The sequence below is a fragment of the Colobus angolensis genome, unplaced genomic scaffold (genome assembly GCF_000951035.1).
Source record: "Colobus angolensis palliatus isolate OR3802 unplaced genomic scaffold, Cang.pa_1.0 Scaffold322, whole genome shotgun sequence".
Taxonomy (NCBI): domain Eukaryota; kingdom Metazoa; phylum Chordata; class Mammalia; order Primates; family Cercopithecidae; genus Colobus; species Colobus angolensis.
In genome coordinates, this window is record NW_012116511.1 from 2,493,200 (window position 1) to 2,499,732 (window position 6,533).

A 6,533-nucleotide genomic window follows, 5' to 3' on the forward strand; every position below is an offset into this window, starting at 1 on the left:
AAGAGTGAAAAAGAATATATGAAAAAGATTGAGCATTTAGGTGGTAGGAAGAGAAGAATCTGAGTATTGTGGGGCAATATAATGTACTTTCCCAGAAGTCAAGGAAAAAGCAGTTTTAAGTTGTGAAGTGCACTAAAGAATTAACCAGACTGGGTGAATATGTGGCTGCTAGAGCTGATACAAAGTTGATCTTGAGAAGGCAATTCCCATAGAAAGGGAACAAAGAGAAAACAATTAAATGGACTTACATCTAGGGTGATAGAGATGCAAGGGACATGGAAGATATTTTTCACTAAAGGAAAAGAGGAAAGAGGACAGTAGCCAGAGGGGGATGAAGGAACAAATGTGTATGTAAAGACTAGAAAAGAATATCTATAAAAATAATATCTCTTATGAAACAGGGAAAGCTGGGTCAAGGACAGAGAGATAGGTTGGTTTTATGGTAGAATCATCTCTTTCTCTGAAATCGAAGGAAATCACAAGTTGACAAGCTGCGGAGGAGGGAAAGTGCCCTAAATCTTTTCAAATCAACAGAGAGAATAATCATTTGATGAGGAATACAAATGGAAGTTGAGAAGGAAGGGAATATGGAATTGGAAAGATAAAAAATCCATGGCAGCTACTTCTTTGGATATTGTGTTAGAGAACCAGCAACAGATAAATTAAAATAGAAGGGCACTGATCAGGGCTCAGTTAAAATGAGCATGAAATTGTGGCGAGCCAGAAATGAACATTCTTTTTCCCTATGAAGTCATGCATCCAGAGGTAAGAATTGGATTGCACAAGGAGAGCAAAATTCTGATAAATTAGAAAAATCAATAAATTAAGAGTATTCCCATCCAGTTTTTCCCCTGAAAACCATGTATTGAAGTTAGATTCTAGATTTCCACAATTCAGCTTTATTATGAGATAAACAACCAGTTTAGGGGTTATTCTTGGACCAAGTTCCATTCTTTTAATACTGTTGCAGTGGAAAATTATTTCCAAAATTTAAAAACAATCATTTTTTTTTAAAGAAGAAGTTACTGGAATACGTGTTTTATTTTTATTTTTTGACTTTTAGGTTCAGAGGGTACATGTGTAGGTTTGTTACATGGGTAATTTGCATGTTGCTGAGCTTTGGCTGGACACTATGCTTACTACCTCGGTGACAGGATCATTCATACACCAAAACAATCATAAGTAATATTTTAAAAAATCTCATACATAAGTAGAAAGTTGCCTGTCCCAAAGAAGTTGATCTTGAACTGTAACCAAAGATGATATTTAATAAGCAGTTGAAGAAATTAGTTGTATTTTCATATTTGCAGTTTCTCAGCTGGAACCTTGAGAAAAGTATTACAAGAGGACCTGTTTGTGACTATATTTCAGTTAAAATAAGTCAATATAATCATTTCAAATAAATAGGAAATTTTGAGAAAAGAATATGATCTCAGGGATTGTGAACTGATTGCTGTAATTTGGCTCTAAAACTGTGTAGAATTTGTATAACATACTAGGCAAAAGAGAAAGGTAATAAATTCAAACCTATATTCAAAATTGTCTTAGAATAAAAACTTCTTTGATATGTACACACACTCCACACACTCATACATGTGTGCCCTGAGCCTGCAAAACTAAATAGAAAAACATCAGCATCTTAAAATCCTCCTTAGCGTGCAATTGCTCCTTAGCAAGAAAATCACGTCTTGCTGTGCTAGAAAATAATTTCCCTGGGAAACAAATAATAAAGGAAAAAATGAAAAGAAAGAAGAGGAAATAATTTTAGGAAAGGAAAATGAAGAGAAAACCAAATATTAAAAATTGCAGTCTAAAAACTTATAAATGACCAACGATGTACTACTTAGACTTAAATGTGCCAAATACACAATTGAGCCTAAATCCATTGTTGATCTTGACATTCTCTCAACTCTAACTTCCTTACTTTTTTCACAGTTTTAGTTTATTTCTGAGTAATTCATTAGTATTCTCACAATTTCCTATACTATATGGATCTTCCCATTAAAGAAAGACAAAAAAGAAATACTTTTGTTACAACTAATTCTTCTTCAGATATAGGTTCTCTGGAATTTAGCGTGTCGTAGTAGAGGAAACCAGTGAATTTATACAGAACAAATATTGACCATGAAATTATTTAAACCATGAACTGTTTTAATATTCAAAGCTTTCTAAAACATAAGCTCAGAACATTAACCTACTTCAAATGTTATACTTTTTAATTTCCTATATGGCAAATTGAAGAACATTTCCTAAAGCAAAAAACACAAAAACAGGCTGTTACATTGGATGTTTAAAACTTTGCAGAATATAATGGAAGCTTTCTGCACAAAAAATTAACTATGAGTCTAATATTTCTTTTTAATCTCAGCAAAATCAAATATTCTAATTTAATAGCTTCCAGATAGCTAGCACATTAGCAAATGGTGTAAAAGTTGAAACTTCGGGCATACCCCTAAGCCTTCTCAAGTGATACTTTACTTTTAGATGACTATTAACTCTGAACCAGATGTAGTCCTCAATGCAAACAAATGAATCACCTCCTACCATTTTCAGCTTTTTAAAAAATAATAATAAATTAAACCTGCACCAGAAATGAAACTAGAGCTTGTTTTTATTATAACACGCCTACTCCTTGATTATGAAGTCTGATTGCCTTTAAGCTGTTGATACATGTTTTTAATCATATCAGCATTAAATTTTAAATAGGACATTTTCTTTATTGTTTTATTATATTTTTACATCTTTTCATGCATATAAGTTTTGGGGGATTGGCTGTTGGTAACTTAATTTAATAGCTTTAAATGCATGGTTAAGCAGTCATGATTTACTAAGACTACAAAATGCAGTCACCCACTTGTAAAAGCTAGGCTAAAGGAGAGCATATTTGTAAACAGAAAATTCTGGCCCTTAAGGTTTTATTTATCTTTTTCTTTCTGTCTTATTTGCTTTTTCTATTTTTTTTCTTCTTTGTGGACAACTTTCATCCCTCCTGGCCTAACATATGCTTTTCTCTGCATTCATGTTAGTGGACTGTTACTTATTATCCTGCCACAGGGCTTGGCTGTTAAATGGTAAAATTCCAACTGCTTGTCTATGAGTTAAAATAAAGACGGGCGGGCATAAGAGTGAGAAGTTCAGAGGATGATTTTGCTGACAGCTACAAAAGGAGCTAAAACTCAAACCAGATACCAGAATTATTACTATGCCCAGCTTTTGGATCATGACTTTCATTTGCATCTTTTTGTTAGCAGAAGCTTGATGATATTTAGAATCATATCTGTATTTGTGACAAAGAATTACATCTGCTTTAAAAATCTTTTCATATATTTATAAATGCATTTATAGATATTTATGAGCTTATTTTATCATTAAGCCATGCCATACCTTCAGACTTTGCTTTATTTCAGATTACAGTTGGAATTATATTTTAAATGCTTGTTCTCTGCATATAGCCAAACAATCAGATCTATAACTGAGCCCAGCCTGTTCAGTTTTACAGTCCATTTCGTTTTTGTTTTCATGGCAAAGACTTATTGTCTGACAGAAATACACTAGGAGCCCTAAGAGAAATTCATATTGTCCAGTGAGTTTGTAAATTGGGATGATAATTTTCAGTTATATCTCCCAAGAATTTCTTCCTTTCATAAAAAGAAGGTCACATTTGTGTTAGGTTACACACATTCTTTCTGGCCAATGTATCTAAAGTGACTTTCATGTACAATCCTGACCCAAGGAAAGAGACCCAAAGAAAGTGACCATCAACAGCTGTCACCTCTCTTTCAAATGCCAGAGACCTTGGGCCTCATCAAAGCACTGCTGTCTTCTCCATTTCCTCTAGTTACACATGCAGAAATACTTGATACTTTGACATTTTAGTGGTAACTGATTTCTTCTCCAAGCCTTGGTTGTTCCTAACTGATCTTCTATGCAAAGCAGGCTTATTATATCTCTACCACAGTGTGCTTGGATAATGGTTCAGACCAGCAAAACCAAGGGGGCAACCATGACTTTTACTTTTATCTTATTTAAAGATATGAAAGTGAGACGTGGAGGTGATTGTTTCTGTTGAAATAGAAAACCATTTATGTTCTTTTAGATCTCATTTGCAGCCTATAAATGATAATATGTACAGGGAAAGGATAATGAGAAAAGTTTGAAAGAAGGAAAGATAGCTAGCTGCTCAAATGCTAAAATTTAAATGTTCCTTTAAAAAAACCTGAGATGCACTTAAAAAAATGCGCTTATATTCATACAGTATCTTTCCAAAAGGAGAACTCCTTCTGAAGACACAAAATTATTTAATTTCTTGAAAGTAACCTCTAATCAGTACATCCTGTTATTTAATAAGCTTGTTTACTGGGTAAAATACTAAGATTCACAAAATTTGGTAGTCAACTGGACTCCACAACAATTGAAAGAAAAGTTGAGTCAAATTAGTTTCCCTATTTCAGGTGGACCAAAAATTATAATTTATTGTTTTAATAATTTTGCTAACAATTGAATTTATTAATTGCACACACGAGGTTTTTATCTCAGTAAACCACACAAAGCAAAATTGATAAAATAATATATAAAGATCTCTTATTATAACAATGAAAAGACAACACAATTTTTTAGCAAAGAATCTGAATAGACATTTATCTTAGAAGATATTCAAACAGCCAATAAAGCACTGAAAGATGAATGTCAACATCATTAAGGAAAGGTAAGGCAATGAAATACTACTTCCATAATACCACAGTGAAATACTACTTCACCCCCACCAGTATGGCCATAATATAACAAGTGTTGGTGATGACATGTAGAAACTGGAATCCCCATATACCACTCATGGGAATGGAAAATGGCACAATCTCTTTGCAAAACAGTCCAGCAGTTCCTCAAAGGAGTAATCATAGAGTTACTATATAATCCAGCAATTCCACTCCTTGGCATATATCAAAGAGAAGTGAAAACATATATCCACTCAAAAATGTGTACACAAATGTTCATAGTGACATTATTCATAATTGCCAAAGGGTGAAAACAACCCAAATATCCTTAGCTGATGAAGAGTTAAATAAAATGTGGTATATACACATGATGAAATATCACTTGTCAATAAAACGCATTGAAATACTACTGATACTACAACATGGATGAGCTTTGAAAACACTATGACAAGTGAAAGAAACTAGTCACAAAAGACCACATACTATATAATTTCAATTATATTAAATGTCTACAATAACCAAATATATACAGACAGAAAGTAAATTAGTGGTTGCCTAGAGCTGAGAGGTTGCCTGAGGGGTGGTTAGGAGGAAATGAGGAGAGATTGCTAATAGATACGAGATTTCTTCTTGGAGTGATGAAAATGTTCTAAAATTGATTGCAGTGATGATTGTGTTAACTGTGAATATAGTAAAAACCATTGAACTGTACCATTTCAATGGGTGAATTGTATGGCTTGTGAATTATATCTCAATAAAGCTCTTACCAGAAAAAAAAATTATTAGACAGTCTTAGCTGAGAACAACTTATCACTTTTAATATGTACAGAAAGAGATTTGGCATGCTAAGTAACACCAACTAAGTAACAGTGTTATCTAAGCACTCTTATTATCAGTGATTTGATGAACAATCTCTCTTTCCAACAATAAAACCAAAAGATGACTTTTAGAACAGCTATGTCAGTCTTGAAGTTGTTTTCTTGCTCTGCTGAGTGAATATGTATTCTGAAAAAAGCTTTAACAGGCTTTCCTTGTTCCAATAAAATAGACAACTTCGGCTTTAACTTAGAGACTGTTTGCAATAGTAGAAATCTGGAAATAGAGGTAACATCTCTGCCCTCTATTTGCAAGCATGCCTTCAAACCAACATTGTTAAGCTCAGATGAAACTCTTCGGAGCATGGAATGAGACCAGAAATAGACACTTGTTTAAGAAATATTTACTTAAAGCATGTAAAATTTTATACTTAATTGTCAGAAAATTCCACTAAGCCTATTTCCTGAGATTGCTGTCTGCATCATGAAACAATCTGATTAGTTTAAGATTAGTTCTTCATTTTAAACATTCAACATGTAGTTCACTTTTCTTATTATGCCAAGTAACATTGTTTAGATTTCCATCATCTAGCACAAATCCTATTATTATGATTAAAGATAAAGTAAATCAAACTTAAGCAAAAATATAAAGAACTTATATTCTTCAAACTTGAGATACTAAGTAAAAAAACAAAGTCACAATTTGTTTCACACCGTATTCAATTTATTATGCTAGGAAACAATTGTAAAGGATCATATTAAATATATATCCAATGTTTTACATTAAACCTGTGAGTTCATTTAAATGAATAATGTATTCTGAGAGAAAAAGGTTAAATTCTCACTATGAGTAGCGTCAGCCTTTATTAAATTATAGCAAATTCACCTATCAGCATAAGCTTGGATGTTTTATTAACAAACTATTTATATGCTAGTAATATTTTATACAAATCAGACTTTGAAACTTAGCCTAAAAAGTATCTAGCAAAAAAAAAAAAAAAAAAAA

The 6,533-nt window shown here is 32.5% G+C and overlaps 1 pseudogene across 1 annotated transcript in view; it reads right to left on the reverse strand.

Annotated features, from left to right (window-relative positions):
* Positions 1-1,339: 1,339 nt before the first annotated feature.
* Positions 1,340-6,533, reverse strand: part of LOC105518605 — a 14,520-nt pseudogene continuing 9,326 nt past the window's right edge. Inside the window, exon 2 of the transcript XR_001002856.1 lies at positions 1,340-1,350. The product of XR_001002856.1 is annotated as a 60S ribosomal protein L35a pseudogene (transcript). The remainder of the gene's footprint in view (positions 1,351-6,533) is intronic.